Source organism: Coregonus clupeaformis, chromosome 12 (genome assembly GCF_020615455.1).
Source record: "Coregonus clupeaformis isolate EN_2021a chromosome 12, ASM2061545v1, whole genome shotgun sequence".
NCBI classification, from domain to species: Eukaryota; Metazoa; Chordata; class Actinopteri; order Salmoniformes; family Salmonidae; genus Coregonus; species Coregonus clupeaformis.
Window position 1 is genome coordinate 2415509 of NC_059203.1, and position 19864 is coordinate 2435372.

Below are 19864 nucleotides of genomic sequence, written 5' to 3' on the forward strand. Positions count from 1 at the left end.
CTCTTCTCCTGCTGTCTCCACCTCCCCATCTCCTCCTCTTCTCCTACTGTCTCCCCCCATCTCCTCCTCTTCTCCTACTGTCTCCACCTCCCCATCTCATCCTCTTCTCCTACTGTCTCCAACCCCCATCTCATCCTCTTCTACTACTGTCTCTACCTTCCCATCTCCTCCTCTTCTCCTACTGTCTCCAACCCCCATCTCATCCTCTTCTCCAACTGTCTCCACCCCATCTCCTCTTCTCCTCCTGTCTCCACCCCCCATCTGCTCCTCCCCTCTTCGTCTCTTCATCATGCTCCTCCCCTCTTCATCTCTTCATCATGCTCCTCCCCTCTTCATCTCTTCGTCATGCTCCTCCCCTCTTCATCTCTTCGTCATGCTCCTCCCCTCTTCATCTCTTCATCATGCTCCTCCCCTCTTCATCTCTTCATCATGCTCCTCCCCTCTTCATCTCTTCATCATGCTCCTCCCCTCTTCGTCTCTTCATCATGCTCCTCCCTTCTTTGTCTCTTCATCATGCTCCTCCCTTCTTCGTCTCTTCATCATGCTCCTCCCCTCTTCATCTCTTCATCATGTTCTTGTTGTGTACACTAGTGAGGTTCCCTGTATCAACAAGTGAGTCAAGATGACTTTCTGAGTCAAAATGCAAGCAGAGATTTACCGCTCAGATTTTTTGACTTGACTTAACGTAAGCCTATGCAACATTAACCTATTAAAAACAGTACTGTAGCAATGAGGTTTGCGCAGTAGGCTATAGGCCCAATACATTATCACTGCATATTGGCTTTGCTTGAATAGCCCTGTCAATGAATTGTTGTTCGGACCATTGTTTTAAATTATATTTCAAAATTTGAGGTACTGTAGGCTATATGAACTCACATATAATATATCTGTTGTTGTATTACTTGTGAGACACAGCTAAATTATTTTTATTTTACTGGGCTGATGGTGCCTGCAATCTAAGCGGAGGGAGAGAGCTTTAGACTGAGGGTCCGCCTCTCAGCATCCCTCTGCTCTCCCTTCCTCCGCTGACACTAACCAAAAAGGGACACTGTCTTCCAGCTGATGGCGAAAACTCGAGTTGCACCGCATTATTTCTACCTCATGCACAAATTCATGTTGTTACTCCTATGAACAAAGAAAGTTAAATATTCCTCGATATTAAAAAAGACCCAAGCCGCTAATAATGAAACTCAAGCCTATCAATACACTTTCCTACACATTCATTACAGCTGCAGTGCTGGTACAGTGCCTTGCAAAGTATTCATCCCCGTTGGCATCTTTCCTATTTTGTTGCATTACAACATGTAATTTAAATTGATTTTTATTTGGATTTCATGTAATGGACATACACAAAATAGTCCAAATTGGTGAAGTGAAATGAAAAAAATAACTTGTTTCAAAAAAATCTACAAAATAAATAACGGAAAAGTGGTACGTGCATATGTATTCACCCCCTTTGCTTTGAAGCCCCTAAATAAAATCTGGTGCAACCAATTACCTTCAGAAGTCACATAATTAGTTAAATAAAGTCCACCTGTGTGCAATCTAAGTGTCACATGATCTCAGTATATATACATCTGTTCTGAAATGCCCTGAGTCTGCAACACCACTAAGCAAGGGGCACCATCAAGCAAGTGGCACAATGAAGACCAAGGAGTTCTCCAAACAGGTCAGGGACAAAGTTGTGGAGAAGTACAGATCAGGGTTGGGTTATAAAAAAATATCTGAAACTTTGAACATCCCACGGAGCACCATTAAATCCATTATTAAAAAATTGAAAGAATATGGCACCACAACAAACCTGCCAAGAGAGGGCCGCCCACCAAAACTCACGGACCAGGCAAGGAGGGCATTAATCAGAAAGGCAACAAAGAGACCAAAGATAACCCTGAAGGATCTACAAAGCTCCACAGCGGAGATTGGAGTATCTGTCCATAGGACTACTTTAAGCCATACACTCCACAGAGCTGGGCTTTATGGAAGAGTGGCCAGAAAAAAAGCCATTGCTTAAAGAAAAAAAAAGAAAACACGTTTGGTGTTCGCCAAAAGGCATGTGGGAGACTCCCCAAACATATGGAAGAAAGTACTCTGGTCAGATGAGACTAAAATTGAGCTTTTTGACCATCAATGAAAATGCTATGTCTGGCGCAAACCCAACACCTCTCATCACCCCGAGAACACCATCCCCACAGTGAAGCATGGTGGTGGCAGCATCATGCTGTGGGGATGTTTTTCATCGGCAGGGACTGGGAAACTGGTCAGAATTGAAGGAATGAAGGATGGCGCTAACTACAGGGAAATTCTTGAGGGAAACCTGTTTCAGTCTTCCAGAGATTTGAGACTGGGACAGAGGTTCACCTTCCAGCAGGACAATGACCCTAAGCATACTGCTAAAGCAACACTTGAGTGGTTTAAGGGGAAACATTTAAAGGTCTTGGAATGGCCTTGTCAAACCCCAGACCTCAATCCAATTGAGAATCTGTGGTATGACTTAAAGATTTCTGTACACCAGCGGAACCCTTCCAACTTGAAGGAGCTGGAGCAGTTTTGCCTTGAAGAATGGGCAAAAATCCCAGTGGCTAGATGTGCCAAGCTTATAGAGACATAACCCAAATGACTTGCAGCTGTAATTGCTGCAGAAGGTGGTTCTACAAAGTATTGACTTGGGGGGGGTGAATAGTCATTCACGGTCAAGTTTTCTGTTTTTTTGTCTTATTTCTTGTTTGTTTCACAACAAAAATATTTTGCATCTTCAAAGTGGTAGGCATGTTGTATAAATCAAGTCATACAAACACCAATTCCAGGTTGTAAGGCAACAAAATAGGGAAAATGCCAAGGGGGATGAATACTTTTACAAGCCACTGTATGTAGGGCGAGTGAAAGTAGGAAGAACGCGCATTTTACGGCTTATAAAAGTGTTGAATACAAAGTGTTGACAGTGCTGAGTGAGAACTTAAACATGAACTCACTCATAAAAACAGCATCTCTTTGCTGTATTCGTTGACAGTCTCTCTCTAGTCATGGTTTTAAACGTTTTGAAATCTCACAGTAACAACTTTTCTGTAGCTTTCTTTTATGCCTGCTACGTTACTGCAGACACAGTCATCTGAGCCATCCGATTGGCCAGCGGTAGGCCTATAGTGCACTTGATTTGCTCTCCGGGCCCACCTGGGAAGGCAGAGTTTGTACCTTCAGACACATGAAATGGTTCAAAATGGGAATGCAGCGCAAGACATAAAAATAAAAGAAAAAAGAAACTCAAGGCTTTATCGTTGTTTTTTTTACAGAAATGTTTGAGATCGACTAGAAATGCCTTGGAGATCAAAGATCGACCGGTTGGTGACCGCTGCTTTAAGCACACTTCTGACATCCCTAGTATCACTGCAACATCACCACATCTCTCCTATAACAACTTGTAATTTCAGGGGGCCAAGAAATAGACTGAATTGATTACAATCTAAGGGGGATTATATTTGGAAGGTAATAGCCTGAGGATAACACATACCCCCCTACCCTCCTCCCTCACTGTCCCTGCGCGTCCCCCCTACCCTCCTCCCTCACTGTCCCCCCTACCCTCCTCCCTCACTGTCCCCCCTACCCTCCTCCCTCACTGTCCCTGCGCGTCCCCCACTACCCGCCTCCCTCACTGTCCCTGCGCGTCCCCCCTACCCTCCTCCCTCACTGTCCCTGCGCGTCCCCCCTACCCTCCTCCCTCACTGTCCCCCCTACCCTCCTCCCTCACTGTCCCCCCTACCCTCCTCCCTCACTGTCCCCCCTACCCTCCTCCCTCACTGTCCCTGCGCGTCCCCCACTACCCGCCTCCCTCACTGTCCCTCCTACCCTCCTCCCTCACTGTTCCTGCGCATCCCCCTACCCTCCTCCCTCACTGTCCCTGCGCGTCCCCCTACCCTCCTCCCTCACTGTTCCTGCGCATCCCCCTACCCTCCTCCCTCACTGTTCCTGCGCGTCCCCCCTACCCTCCTCCTCACTGTTCCTGCGCATCCCCCTACCCTCCTCCCTCACTGTTCCTGCGCATCCCCCTACCCTCCTCCTCACTGTTCCTGCGCATCCCCCCTACCCTCCTCCCTCACTGTTCCTGCGCATCCCCCTACCCGCCTCCCTCACTGTCCCTCCTACCCTCCTCCTCACTGTTCCTGCGCGTCCTCCCTACCCTCCTCCCTCACTGTCCCCTGCGCGTCCCCCTACCCTCCTCCCTCACTGTCCCTGCGCGTCCCCCTACCCTCCTCCCTCACTGTTCCTGCGCATCCCCCCTACCCGCCTCCCTCACTGTCCCTCCTACCCTCCTCCCTCACTGTTCCTGCGCATCCCCCCTACCCTCCTCCCTCACTGTTCCTGCGCATCCCCCCTACCCTCCTCCCTCACTGTTCCTGCGCATCCCCCCTACCCGCCTCCCTCACTGTCCCTCCTACCCTCCTCCCTCACTGTTCCTGCGCGTCCTCCCTACCCTCCTCCCTCACTGTCCCTGCGCGTCCCCCCTACCCTCCTCCCTCACTGTCCCTGCGCGTCCCCCTACCCTCCTCCCTCACTGTCCCCCTACCCTCCTCCCTCACTGTCCCTGCGCGTCCCCCTACCCTCCTCCCTCACTGTCCCTGCGCGTCCCCCCTACCCTCCTCCCTCACTGTCCCTGCGCGTCCCCCTACCCTCCTCCCTCACTGTCCCTGCGCGTCCCCCCTACCCTCCTCCCTCACTGTCCCTGCGCGTCCCCCTACCCTCCTCCCTCACTGTCCCTGCGCATCCCCCCTACCCTCCTCCCTCACTGTCCCTGCGCGTCCCCCCTACCCTCCTCCCTCACTGTCCCTGCGCATCCCCCCTACCCTCCTCCCTCACTGTCCCTGCGCGTCCCCCCCTACCCTCCTCCCTCACTGTTCCTGCGCGTCCCCCTACCCTCCTCCCTCACTGTCCCTGCGCGTCCCCCTACCCTCCTCCCTCACTGTCCCTGCGCGTCCCCCCTACCCTCCTCCCTCACTGTCCCTGCGCGTCCCCACTACCCTCTTCCCTCACTTTTCCACCCCCCTATCTCGTATCAGATGGATGAAAGCGATCATCAAAGCAGGACCCACAGTCTGCTTATTCAAGTGAGCCCTGCCGCCAGAGTCAAATCCCCTTTGCCATGCTTATTAAAAAAGGCTATTTTGTCATCTCCAATCCTAATTTGTCACAGTTGCTTGGGTTCCGTGGCCACTGTGTCGTGGAGAAAAACCACAGCACGCAACATACACAACAAAAAACATTGCTTTGGGGTGAAATGTTTATGTGGTCTCTCTTTATCTGGAGTTTTAATGGGTAGTCTAATTCAAGATTGACAGAGATAGAGTGGGTTGGGAGTTCAGTAGGCTGAAAACATCACAATGATGTTCACACAAGAAGCATTAGAACTGTGGTGAAATCATATTAAGCTTTTCACAACAGTTTAAAAGTATTTCCGTGAAAGTAAACATTTCATTTTCATTCAAACAATTTTCATTTCATTGAAAAACAGCTTGCCTTAAATTAAATTGTTTATTTTAAAAGGCTTGTCTAGGATACCAACACCTGTGCATTGTGAGTAAGTAATGACAGAATAGACTGGAATATCCCTATCTACCTGGATAAGAGAGTATTTGTAGCTTGCTGAAACTGGAGACTAGCATCCGCATTGACATACACACGGTAGCCAGGGGAAAACTGTCCAAAGAACGCTGAAGCCCGCTGCCTCATATTAAGCCCTGTGTTTACTTACGGGATATAATGAGAGGTGACATATATTGTCAGAGCCTTGCTAAAGCTGGTAGCCTAATTACACTAATTGCTGCTTTACACCCACACTCACTCTCTCTCTCCCTCTTTTCCCCCCTCTCCTCTCCTCTTCTCTCCTCTCCTCTCCTCTCTCGCTCCCTCCCTCCAGTCAGGCATGGCTGTGCAAAGCTCTTCAACATCTGCCCACAGCAGAACAATGCATCCCTACCTTCCTCTCTCTGTCTTCTTCAGTCCCTCTCTCTCTGTCTTCATCAGTCCCACTCTCTCTGTCTTCATCAGTCCCTCTCTCTCTGTCTTCATCAGTCCCTCTCTCTCTGTCTGCATCAGTCCCTCTCTCTCTGTCTGCATCAGTCCCTCTCTCTCTGGCTTCATCAGTCCCTCTCTCTCTGTCTGCATCAGTCCCTCTCTCTCTATCTGCATCAGTCCCTCTCTCTCTGGCTTCATCAGTCCCTCTCTCTCTGTCTACATCCCTACCTTCCTCTCTCTGGCTTCATCAGTCCCTCTCCCTCATTATTTTTGTCTCTCACTCTTCTATGCCCTCTTCTTTTTTGTCCTCTCCCCCCCTCTCCCCCTCTACAGACAGCCCCCTGACTACTGGCTGGCTGCACATGCAACACTGCCCACCACCGTGGCGCAGGCACGCACATGGGGCGCCCGTACTGCCAGCTGCGCAATTACTCAGTCGTTCACCTCATGGGTGGCTGGCGCACTGGAAGCCCCGGCATTGGTCAATAATCAGGGGGCGCGAGAAAGCAGGAAGATCAGGGAGAGCTGGTAAAGCTTTGAGGCTGGCCTGACCAGAACGCTCACTGACTCTGACAGACAGAGGACGGCCAAGGCAGCTGACAGCTGTCGGTACACATGGTCCCAGAAAAGCATGGGTATCTGCTAGTTTCATCACTGTTGGAGAGTCAGTTCCTGTGAGCTCAGGTTCTTTGGCTCGTAAGGGGTGGAGGTTAGGGCCAGGGGTTCGACAGAGCTGATCCCAAATCTCTTGGGCAGAGGGTGAGCCGAGCAGGTCACTACGGGCAGAGGAAAAAGCTGGGCGACGTCCAATGTGCCTTCTCCAGTGTGATCCAACATCCACAAGCCATGGCAAGTCTCTCTGAGGAGGACCTAATTTCATCATTAACCATCATCACTCAGGCGTGGACTGTATTCATGGATGCTAAGCTAATCACACACAACAACAGCAGGGGCATAATCAGTATTTTGCTACAAAGTTGAGCCTCCTCCATCAGCATATACAGTCCTCTCCATATGTATTTGGACACTGAAGCTAAAAAATAATAATTTGTTTATATTCTCCAGTATGCTAACATCTCACCATTACCAATAACAGGGCAGGTTAGAATGTCTTGGGGGTATGACCTTTGACATTCTCACTTATTATTCAGGATTCATTCAGGATTATCCGTAACCATGGTAGCATCCACATTAATGTAGAAGTGTTTAAAAACATGACATTCTTACTTACAATAAAAGTGACTCCAAAATTGTCACGCCCTGACTCTGGGGACTCTTATTTGTTGAGTCAGGGTGTGATTTTCTATGTGGTGTAGATCTATGTTTATAGTCTAGTATTCTAGATCTATGTTGGCCGGTGTGGTTCCCAATCAGAGGCAGCTGTCGCTCGTTGTCTCTGATTGGGGCCAATACTTAGGCAGCCTATTGGCACTAGTGGGTTGTGGGATCTTGTTCCGTATAAGGTATGTTGTTTGTGTCTACCTTGGACTTCACGTTTCGTTTCGTTTATTGTTTTGTCGAGTGTTTATTAAGTTTAAATAAACATGTATGCATATCACGCTGCGCCTTGGTCCGTCCCGTCTATGAACGAACGTGACAGAAGATCCCACCAAACACGGACCAAGCAGCGTGCCCAGGTGGAGCAGACACCCTGGACACAGGTAGTGGAGCAGAGATCATGGACTTGGGAGGAGATAAGCGAGGATCTGGCCAAGCATATGGAGGCCCTGAAAGGGATGAGGGAGAAGGAGGTGAGATTAGCCGATAGCGGACCCTGGGCGAAGGAGGAAGCCCAGGCAGGAGAGGTGAAACGGAGACCCGAGAGGCAACCCCAAGAAACATTTTTGGGGGGGCACACGGTGTGGACGACGAGGCAGCAGGAGGCCGTTAAAGGGCGGGTCTGCAGGTTAGGAGAGGAGGCCACCATGTTACGGGGGCTATTGGTTCAGAGGGAGCAGGAGTTATTCGGTCAGAGGGAGGCGCTACAGGAGGCTAAAAGGGAGAAGGAAAGTGTAGAGGCAGGGCGAGAGGAGCTGGTTATGCAGCAGAAGGAGCGGGGGTTAATAAAGGAACCCAGTCCCGCTCCCCGCTCCTCGCAAGAAAGTGGTGCGTGTCGCCAGTCCGGTCCGGCCCTTTCCTGCTCCCCGCACTAAGCCAGTGGTGCGTGTTCCCAGTACGGCCCGACCCGATCCTGCTCCTCGCACCAAGCCAGTGGTGCGCGTCGCCAGTCCGGCCCGGCCTGTTCCTGCTTCTCGCACCAAGCCAGTGGTGCGCGTCGCCAGCCCGGCCCGGCCTGTTCCTGCTCCTCGCACCAAGCCAGTGGTGCGCGTCGCCAGCCCGATCCGGCCTGTTCCTGCTCCTCGCACCAAGCCAGTGGTGCGCGTCTCCTGCCCGGTCCGGCCTGTTCCTGCTCCTCGCACTAAGCCAGTGGTGCGTGTCCCCAGTACGGCCCGACCCTTTCCTGCTCCTCGCACCAAGCCAGTGGTGCGCGTCGCCAGTCTGGCCCGGCCTGTTCCTGCTTCTCGCACCAAGCCAGTGGTGCGCGTCGCCAGCCCGGCCCGGCCTGTTCCTGCTCCTCGCACCAAGCCAGTGGTGCGCGTCGCCAGCCCGGCCCGGCCTGTTCCTGCTCCTCGCACCAAGCCAGTGGTGCGCGTCGCCAGCCCGGCCCGGCCTGTTCCTGCTCCTCGCACCAAGCCAGTGGTGCGCGTCGCCGGTCCGGCCCGGCCTGTTCCCGCTCCTCGCACCAAGCCAGTGGTGAGCGTCGCCAGCCCGATCCGGCCTGTTCCTGCTCCTCGCACCAAGCCAGTGGTGCGCGTCTCCAGCCCGGTCCGGCCTGTTCCTGCTCCTCGCACTAAGCCAGTGGTGCGTGTTCCCAGTACGGCCCGACCCTTTCCTGCTCCTCGCACCAAGCCAGTGGTGCGCGTCGCCAGTCTGGCCCGGCCTGTTCCTGCTTCTCGCACCAAGCCAGTGGTGCGCGTCGCCAGCCCGGCCCGGCCTGTTCCTGCTCCTCGCACCAAGCCAGTGGTGCGCGTCGCCAGCCCGGCCCGGCCTGTTCCTCCTCCTCGCACCAAGCCAGTGGTGCGCGTCGCCAGCCCGGCCCGGCCTGTTCCTGCTCCAAGCACCAAGCCAGTGGTGCGCGTTGCCAGCCCGGCCCGGCCTGTTCCTGCTCCTCGCACCAAGCCAGTGGTGCGCGTCGCCAGCCCGGCCCGGCCTGTTCCTGCTCCTCGCACCAAGCCAGTGGTGCGCGTCGCCAGCCCGGCCCGGCCTGTTCCTGCTCCTCGCACCAAGCCAGTGGTGCGCGTCGCCAGTCCGGCCCGGCCTGTTCCCGCTCCTCGCACCAAGCCAGTGGTGCGTGTCGCCAGTCCGGCCCGGCCTGTTCCTGCTCCTCGCACCAAGCCAGTGGTGCATGTTCCTAGACCGGTTCGGCCCGTGCCTGCTCCTCGCACCAGACCAGTGGTGAGTGTGTCCAGTCCGGCACGGCCCTTGCCCGTTCCACCGGTGCCTGGTCCGGCACGGTTTCTGACAGATTGTGCAGAAATTCTTTGCTTGTGCAAACCCACAGTTCCATCAGCTGTCCGGGTGGCTGGTCTCAGACGATCCCGCAGGTGAAGAAGCCGGATGTGGATGTCCTGGGCTGGGGTGGTTACACGTGGTCTGCGGTTGTGAGGCCGGTTGGACGTACTGCCAAATTCTCTAAAAAGACGTTGGAGGCGGCTTATGGTAGAGAAATTAACATTTAATTATCTGGCAACAGCTCTGGTGGACATTCCTGCAGTCAGCATGCCAATTGCACGCTTCCTCAAAACTTGTGGCCATTGTGTTGTGTGACAAAATTGCACTGGTCGTTTATTGTCCCCAGCACAAGGTGCACCTGTGTAATGATCATGCTGTTTAATCCGTTTCTTGATATGCCACACCTGTCATGTGGATGAATTATCTTGGCAAATGAGAAATGCCTACTAACAGGGATGTAAACAAATTTGTGCACAACATTTTAGAGAAATACGCATTTTGTTGCATTTATATTTTTGTTCAGTATACATAGTTTAACACAGAAAACGTGGTAATTAACTACAATGACCATAATCCATTGTGCACCTATGTGTCACGGTGGGGGAGAGATGAGAAAGAAGAATGTGCGATCGAGAGGGATAGAGAGCAGTTGCTTTGCAAGGTATCTCTGCCTGAAAATACATGATCTAAGTGATTGATAGTTGTTTTTCAGCAGTCATAAAAGTATGCCTTATTTACTTTGAAGAACTACAAAAATAGTGTCAGACAAATTTTGTCAGACAGCATAGGCAGCAGCTCTATAGCGATGAGATGATGACTTGGAATTAAATAATAAAGTCATCAAATATTTTTGTTTTTATATAAACAACTGAAATACTTTATTAAAGTAATGTGAATAAATGATGGTTAATAAGTGATAAGCAGTAATGGGCAGTCACTACCATCATAGGACTTTTATTCATTGTTTTATTCTGTTGTTACAGCATTCAACCCACATAAAACATAGTGTATGTAATTTTAAAAAATACAATAATAATCAACCGAAATCTGGGATTATTTTTTAATAATCAAACTAAAACCGAACCGAGCTCCAAAAACACTAATCACTCAGGACTTGGGCAGCAGGTAGCAGGTAGCCTAGTGATTAGAGATGTGAAAGAGTTTGAATGTTGGGTCTGACAGGGGGAAAAAATCTGTCAGGAAGTGAGCTGGCAACCGGAGGCTTGTGACTCTACAAACTCTTTGGATGCATTTGAGGTTTGTTTTGGGTTCTGTTTTGCCCAATAGTAACTGAATGGTGATTGATGACTGGAATAATTGTATTTCTAAGTGAGTAGATAAGGTGTTTCTGAACACTTCTAAATTAATCTTGATAATGCCATGAGTAAGAAAAATCATGAAGGAGACATGAATAGTAATGACTGAGATATCGTTCAGAGGCTACATCAAAACATGCTAACCTCTCACCATTACCAATAACAGGGGAGGTTAGCATTTTTGGGGGGTTATGATCTTTGTGCCTGTGTTATCTTCACACTCATCATTATTCACGATTTATATATGATTATCCATAATCACGGTAGCATCCACATTAATGTAGAAGTGTTCAGAAACATCTTCTATTCTTACTTACAATAAAAGTGACTCCAAATGGCACAAGACATTATTCACCATTCAATTCCTTTTGATTAAGATTAAGATTAGATTACTTTATTTGTCAATTGTACACAAGGTCCAAGGGAAATTTGACTTCTGCTTTATCCCAACTTCTCCAAAAGACTCACATACAGGATGGAGAGGTTGCAGCAGTTGTTGTGGGGGGTTAAGTGCCTTGCTCAAGGGTACATCGGCAGGCAATGGCATCTAGGATTTGATACCATGATCGTTGCCAGTTCACTTCCCGACAGATTCTTTCCTCATCAGACCTGGGATTCTAACTGGTTCGCCTCGCTAACCGCTAGGCTACCTGCTGTCCCTGTTTAGGTAAAACATAACCCAAAACACATTTAACGAGTTTGTAGTCACACAAGCTTGACCTTTTGACTACTTTTATACACTATAAGTGAATTTTTCCAAATATTTGGACTTCTTAAAATGGGGATACTAGATATATAAAATGTTTCATTTCTAAACAGTAAAACAGATACTGTAAGTATGAAAATACCCTCAAATAAAAGCTGACATTATGTTGTGTTGCCTAACATGAAACATCTCAAATCTAAAATGCTGGAGTACAGAGCCACATTTTAAAAAATGTAGCTTCACTGTCCAAATACATATGGAGGGGAGTGTAGCCCACTCAAACAGCTTCAAGTGCTTTGTTTTCCATTGCAAAGTGATTTTAATGTGATAGTTCAGCGATTTTATATATTAATATACTTGTTTCCTTACCTTGAAAACAGTCCATGGACAAGGAGAGACCTTAATCTACACTTTGGTTTTGTTAAAATGGCACTAAATGCTAATATTTGTAGACCAAAACCGCATGCAAGTTAATCGCTGAACTATCCCTTTATATTATTTCACGGTTTATTTTTAAAGATCTATATGTTTTAGAGCCCACTAGTGCAGTAAAGATATGCAGAAGAGCTACACAACCAGAACACAAAGCCACTGAGACAGAAAGCGTGCTAATTGGGTGTTTTCATGCACACTACATATTGACACTTAGTCAACGCAGACCACAGACCATCGTGAAATAGACACAAATTACTTATTCAAAATTTGTGTCCACCACACGTTTTTTGAATTCCAATTTGTTGCTAACGTCAGCTAGGCTAGGGGTTAGGGTTATGGGTTAAGGTTAGGGGTTAAGGTTAGGGGTGGGGAACACAATAACTAAGTAGTTAAAATGAGTAAGTAGTTGCAAAGTTGCTAATTAGCTAAAATGCAAAAGTTCATAATGTGATTCTAACACGCAACTTTTGGGTTGCTAGACCTTCGCGTTATATGCCCACCCATCCTCCCCGACCAACCTCCCTCCTATCAAGAGGAGTATTCACAAAACACAAAACCCAGGACCTGTTTTCGTGTTCTGTTTTTTTAATTTTCTCATTAAATAAATATGCTACTTATTTCTGTCATCAGATAGTTTTTTTATGACGGTCATTAGAATGTTTTTGTTTATAACCATGTTATGTACAGTCTCTAATCTCTTAATAGATTCAGGCCAATAAACATTTTATGAGGACTTCAGAAGCACAACCATCTCATGCTTTTCCTTTATTGCTGTACAAATCCAAATATAATATCCTGATATAAAATAAATCTTATCTCAAGAAATAGAACATTAACACCTTCCTAATATTGAGTTGCTGCCCCCCTTTTGCCCTCAGAACAGCATCAATTCATAGGGCATGGACTCTACAAGGTGTTGAAAGCGTTCCACAGGGATTCTGGACCATGTTGACACCAATGCTTCCCACAGTTGTCTCAAGTTGTCTGGATGTCTTATGGGTGGTGGACCATTCTTGATACACACAGGAAACTGTTGAGCGTGAAAAACCCAGCAGCGTTGCAGATCTTGACACAAACCGGTGTGCCTGGCACCTACTCTGGCACCTGTTCAAAGGAACTTAAATATTTTGTCTTGCCCATTCACCCTCTGAATGGCACACATACACAATCCATGTCGCAATTGTCTCAAGGCTTAAAAATCCTTCTTTAACCTGTCTCCGCCCCTTCATCTACACTGATTGAAATGGATTTAACAAGTTACATCAATAAGGGGTCATAGCTTTCACCTGGATTCACCTGGTCAGTCTGTCATGGAAAGAGCATGTGTTCTTAATGTTTTGTCCACTCAGTGTCTACTGCAACAAAACAAACAATAGGTCATTGGACACAGGGACACAGGGGCACAGGGGCACAGGGGCACAGCTACAAAGCTTCATTGCATCAGTGTGAGAAGACAAGGGGGAGCCCTGAATGACTTCCGAAGGTCTCGCTGTCTGGGAAGAAAAGCAACACCTTGGCTCTAATTTGAACACTTCATCATCAATCCCATTGTGGACCGTTTCTCTCTGAGGCGGCCTCCCCACTTCCCCTGCTCTCTCTCACAGTTCATTTTCCCTGTGAATGCTTTCATTCCACGACCATACATCCTGGGCCCAAGTCTCTGAGCACTCAGCCATAAGATTCCCATTAGACTGGGCAGCGGTCGGAGAAGGCCAGTCTCCCAGTGTGTGTGCACCCCTCAACCTCCCGATGTGGCGGAGCTGCCTCCCTGCCACCCCCCTGCCTCCCCAAGCCCAGGTAAGCCCACAGCCCGGGTGGCCATTAGATTCCCATAAAGGAGAAAAGGAAACTCCATCCCAAGTGAGGTATTGTGGTGGTGAATTGGTTCCGCTGCACATCTGACTGAGTGAAAGGTTGAATGAAACCTGTATTAATATAGGTAAAGAAAAGAAAAACGCTCGTTTGACATTAAGAGAAATGAATGTGCAATTTTGAGAAAGGTCAACCTGGTCAACCTTGTGGAGTACAACACATGAGGCTCATGATAGGAGACGATAACACTATTTCAATTGTCTTGAAAAGAAAGTCACACCTGATGATATGATAACATTGCCACTCCCTCCCTGAGATCTGAAGTACTGTTATTGGTATCGACAACGCTTCTAGAACAGTGGTTCGGAACCTTTCTCAGTTACTGTACCACCAACTGAATTTTGCTCTGTGCAGAGTACCTCAGAAGTACCCCCTCATGTGCATTTTATCAGTAAGCCTATGATCTCATGTTTCTTCTCAAGGACCCCCTGTGGATAGGCCAAGTACCCCCAGGGGTCCTAGTACCCCTGGTTGGGAACCACTGTTCTAGAGTACGTTTGATTATCTTGGCGTGAGTTCGAATCCCGGGTCTGCCATGGACCGCTTAACGGCCTGGACATGGACCACGAATGGTTTCGCTGAAGAAGATTGACAGTATCTTAATTTGATCACTCTTCCTGTACCGCAGAAAATGCAGATGAGCTTCACTGAAAACCCACACCAGTACACGGTTATATTAACAGTATTGCACTTTTCATGTAGCTTACTTTTGGCCAGCTAATAGCTTAACCACCGAACAAGCAACATTATGGACTAAACGTTCAAATCCTGTTGCTGCAGGATTATTTTGCTGAGACAATATAGGTCAAATTAAGATCCTACATCTGACATGCATATACTGTAGTTTCGTATTGATGGCAGCAGCAGGAATTGAACCCATGATCCTGGCGTTGCAAGTGCTATGCTCTACTAACCAGCTCAGCCGCACAGCTAAAGATGAAACTCTGTGTAGATCATATGAGGACACTGCAGCTGATTTCACGGGTTAGCCTCATCATCACAAAACACGCTTCCTCATCATCCCAGAGAGCCTTTTTGCAAATCAATAATTGGCTGACTGACCAACCACTGTCTACTAGAGACTCCGTTGTAAATATAAAGAGCTCCCTACAAGTGCTCTGCTTTTTTCTCCACAGCCCTATAAATATTTTGACAATCCCAACCCATTTCTAACAAGACTCCAGGGAAAGCAGAATGAAATATGTAGTGATTGCAGCCCTGGAATGTGTGGCAGCTAGGGAAAACCATCAATACACAGCAGCCTCCTTGAAAAAAAACTCAGAGATCTACATGGCAAGATAAATAGTTCAGCCGCCAAATATGAACCCGCGAGGAAGTCGTTATTACAGTATAACATAGAACTCAGATTTGTTCCGTGCCAACTTTCGTGGAGTCTGAAAATGTCAGGAGCCGTCGTTAAAACAGATGGTGTACGTGTCAGACACCACAAACCCGCACAGTAAACAAATAGGTAACAAAGCCGCTCCCGCCCTTTAGGTTTCACATCCCCAGGGCCACATGTTCGCATTAGAAATCAATGTGCGCGTCGCCAATGGAACCCTATTCCCTATATAGTGCACTACCTTTGACCAGGGTCCATAGGGCTCAGGTCAAAATTAGTGCACTATGTAGGGAATAGGGTGCCATTTGGGGCACAACTTAGAAATCACTTTGTGCAGATGGCTCCTCGATCAAATGCAATATTTACAGTGGAGTATCAACATCAGTCGCTCGCTATCAAACAGCTGGCAAACGTGCTGGGGTGGCGGATGGGTAGCGGACTCTGTAAATACTACATCATCCTGTGACCTCTGGATGTGCCTACAAGTGAGGTGACATTGTCATGTCGCCGCTTAAATTCAGCACTTACTTGATTTGCAGCTCTCAGGGTGGGGCTGTCTCATTGCTAGTCAGTGAGGCTGTGTTAGCTGCATGTTGTTCTTGGTGTACAGGGTTCATAACATTAGCACCCTTTATGAGCACTGAGAAGACACAGTGGTCATTATGGCCACACATAAAGGCTTCACAGAGCATTCGTAAAGCCTTCATAAGCACTACATAGATTATTCACTGAATATTTAAGTCGTACCACATATAGGATGATATAAGAATATCGCATAACCCATGATATACGAAGGCTTCATTAAGCCTTAAAACTTGTTTTGTTTAAAGCAGGCCGCTCGTCATGATGAACTCAGTCACCTCAAGATACAGTGTTTCGAAATACAGACCCCTTACCCATTCATTCCCATAGCAAGAGTAATAATCCATACCTCCACACACATCCACACTCTCTCGCTGTCACACAACTCTGTCCCGACATGATTGCCAGGCCCATTACACGAGTCGCCATTACTATATTGACTAATCAATCTATTCAATGTATTCCCTCAAGGCGAAAAAATAAAAGGCAATCTATCTTTCGCACAAAACGTTGGAGGAGTGATTTCAATTGGCTGAATGGAGTAGCTCTATACTTCAGGAGGTGTTTGGCCCAAAAAATGGTTATTCTAACTTTCTCATCTAAAGAAATGAATGCAATATTAAACAGTGATGCATTGCATATGTCTTAACATGTATAATATTGCATGTACTTACTTAAGGATAATACAATTATGAATACTATGAATATACATTTATCTCTTTCTTCCTCGTCTGTGAGAACACAATACACATGCACAAATCAACTCAAAATGTACGCAGAACAAAAAAGTTATTAGTGATGGGCCGAAGAAATGTATACAATTACATATGCAGATATTATTTTGGACAATATCACAATATTATTTTTGTGCTAGTCGGATGTACCTGCACCAAAACTCCAGTATTTTCCCTTCTATAGCTTGTTCTCCATCTTCTTTTTAAAAGGTGAGCCAATAACCTTTTTGCACTTTTATTTCCATAACTGATCAAAACTAGTTTTCTCATGGCTCTCTCTTGGCCCTCTGCAGCAGACATATGGTGAGCAATATGTTTGGAACATCGAATCCCAATAAAATCTCAGTATCGAATCTCCATACATGTAGAATTGTGACAATCGCAATAAATATTGCCACCTAAGTGTCGGAATGTGCCGAGACTTTTAACATAGCTAGCAAATGTCAATCAGAATGAAAACAAGATTTAGATCGTATGTGCAGGGCTCTTAATTCTGACCATGAAACAACCAGAGACCCCTTATTCTCTGAAACAACCAGACCCCTGACTCCTTGAAAAAAACAGAGACCCAGGGCTCAAGCAGAGTCTGTGCCTTCCTAGGAAATTGCATGAAAAAAATATATATATATCATATCCACTCTGCACTCCACTCTGCTCTAGGCTGAATCATATTTTTGAACATCGAGAGCTGGTAGTGCACCCCACTGGGGCTGTGCCACAGTAATCAACGGACTATAGGGACGGTGTGCCGGGAGAGAGTGAATACCCATGATTGTGACCACTATCATAATTACAGTATTACTATTTTTATTATTACCATCATAAACAGCATGATAGACATCAGGAGCCTATCAGAAAGTCTGCGTGAGGCTGTAGACAGATTTCACTTCAGCTCGAGGTGGTCTCTATGAAGAAAAGCTGTAGGCTAAGAATAAATCTGATATTTTAGTTGGGAAAAAACTATGTATCTTATGAAAATCCCTACATGTTATAACTGAGGAAAAAGCTTTCCCTTTTCATAATGTATGATCCTGGCCTCCCATCAAGCCCACTGTCAATATCAGACAACTTGCTATGTTTCAGTTCAAAGCTTGTATAGTGATGTTAGGGAGTCAGTGATGTCTAAAACAAATAAAACTGCAATGATTTGGGGAAGCATTTGATAATGAGTCAAACCAGAGGGTTAGTATTCTTCTTAATTAGTGTTCTCTGAAAATAATCTTCATCATGTTGGTTTGTTTGCAAAAACAAAAAGAACCCCTTTGGATACAATTAAAAACTGTTGCATAAATGATTTCACCAAGACAGTCAATTGTTGTTAAGCCACATTGTCTTCTTTGGAAACTCTCTCAGTAGTTTAAAAAGGTGGACATACTTTCGGTTTCATTTTGTTAGTTTGAGTAAATTGCTATTTAGATAGGGGCGGCAGGTAGCTTAGTGGTTAAGAGCGTTGTGCCAGTAACCGAAAGGCCGCATTAGCGGTGTCTAACCCACTGCCCGCCTGACATCCATAAATGGAAACAGCATTGTGTTAATTACATGCTGAAAACATAAAGACATGAGATACTGTATGAGGGAGGGAGTGTATAGGGGTTGGAAAGTATAGACTACGGTGTCCAGGAGAGAACAACTACAATGTAAGTAGCAGTTTTCAAACTCCCACCTTTCATTTTTCTTAATTACCGGGAAAATTTACATTTATATCATTTAGCAGACGCTCTTATCCAGAGCGAATTACAAATTGGTGCATTCAATTTATGATAGCCAGTGGGACAACCACTTTATTTATTATTGTATTTTTTTTAATGGGGGGTGGGGGAGGGGGGGTAGAAGGATTACTTTTATACTATTCCAGGTACTCTTTAAAGAGGTAGGGTTCCCCTATATGCAGTTATTTTACTATATTCTCAAATACAAATCTAATCTTTTCAGAAGTTGTCTTGACGTTTGGTCTAATTTAGGCAGAGCTTGGAGGTTGATCACTTGACCGCACTAAGATTTCACTCCTCTCTCCCCCTCTCTCCCTCTCTCTCTCCCTCCCTCTCTCCCTCTCTCTCTCCCTCTCTCCCTCCCTCTCTCCCTCTCTCCCTCCCTCTCTCCCTCTCTCCCTCCCTCTCTCCCTCCCTCCCTCTCTCCTTCCTCTCTCCCTCCCTCTCTCCCTCCCTTTCTCCCTCCCTCTCTCCCTCTCTCTCTCCCTCCCTCCCTCCCTCCTCCCTCTCTCCCTCTCTCCCTTCCTCTCTCCTCCCTCTCTCCCTCCCCTTTCTCCCTCCCTCTCTCCCTCTCTCCCTCTCTCCCTCCCTCCCTCCCTCCCTCCCTCTCTCTCTCTCTCTCTCCCTCCCTCCTCCCTCCTCCCTCCTCCCTCCCTCCCTCCCTCTCTCCCTCCCTCCCTCCCTCCCTCCCTCCCTCCCTCTCTCCCTCCCTCTTCACCATCCCACACGATGTACTGAAATTGTTATTCCCAAGTCATTATCTTATTTGTGCGTCTCCACTCGGCTGCAAATCCTCCAGGTATTTTGCAGGCCTACTTCTCCTCAAGTAGCTCCACTGCACCGAAGCTTCAGATGTCAATCACAAGCCTCCAACCGGTAAGCGAGAGAAGCAAGTCTTAAGGGCTAACGGAGGCAAGTGAGAGGCCTAAGAGAGTCCAGATGAGGGTCAGGCACTTCAGTTTGCAGGTTGCTATGGAAACGGCTGGAAACCGAGAACCTAATTCCTCTTTTTTTTTTTTGCCCCGTCCTTCGGTTTAAAGATAAAGCAGCGCTGGCAGGGGGTGTACAGGATCTGGAGTGCTAATTGGAACTTTGGTCAAGTTTGACAAAGAAGTGCCTTCGGAGAAAAAGGGATCTCGAGCCGCAAGACCAAGGTGGCTATGAGGAAAATAAGTCTTACCTTGTCTTTGGGCATGTTCATCAAACTCCTATTGGAAATATCAAGATACTCCTGCTCTACTAAACAATGAACCAAAAACACAGGTACTCTTTCCGTTCTACACCTGGAAACACCCAGTCTATAACATTCCAGTACTTAACATACTCTTAAACCTTACAGGCCCTGGACAAAAGTAGTTCACTATGTAGGGAATAGGGTGATATTTGGGATGCATCCAGCCCTAACACTGATCCCTGCCTCTACCAATCCCTCTGTGATTAGTGTACTGTATACACATCAGTCTCTGTGCACAGCATGAGAATCAACTGTATGCTGTACTAGTCGGTGCAGGCCCATCTGGTTGTATTAATCCTTCCTCGGTTAAGGTCAGTTGCATTACAACAATGGCAGCCTGACAATAAACATGTCTAAAGATTTTGCCGGGGTCTAATTTAATTCCGAAGTGCGACGCAAAGCGGTTGAGATAGTCAGT

The 19864-nt window shown here is 47.4% G+C and overlaps 1 protein-coding gene across 4 annotated transcripts in view; it reads right to left on the reverse strand.

The window, feature by feature from the left end:
- LOC121577978 (cadherin-22-like) overlaps window positions 1-19864 on the reverse strand; it is a 258752-nt gene that overhangs the window by 137182 nt on the left and 101706 nt on the right. The window lies entirely within an intron of this gene.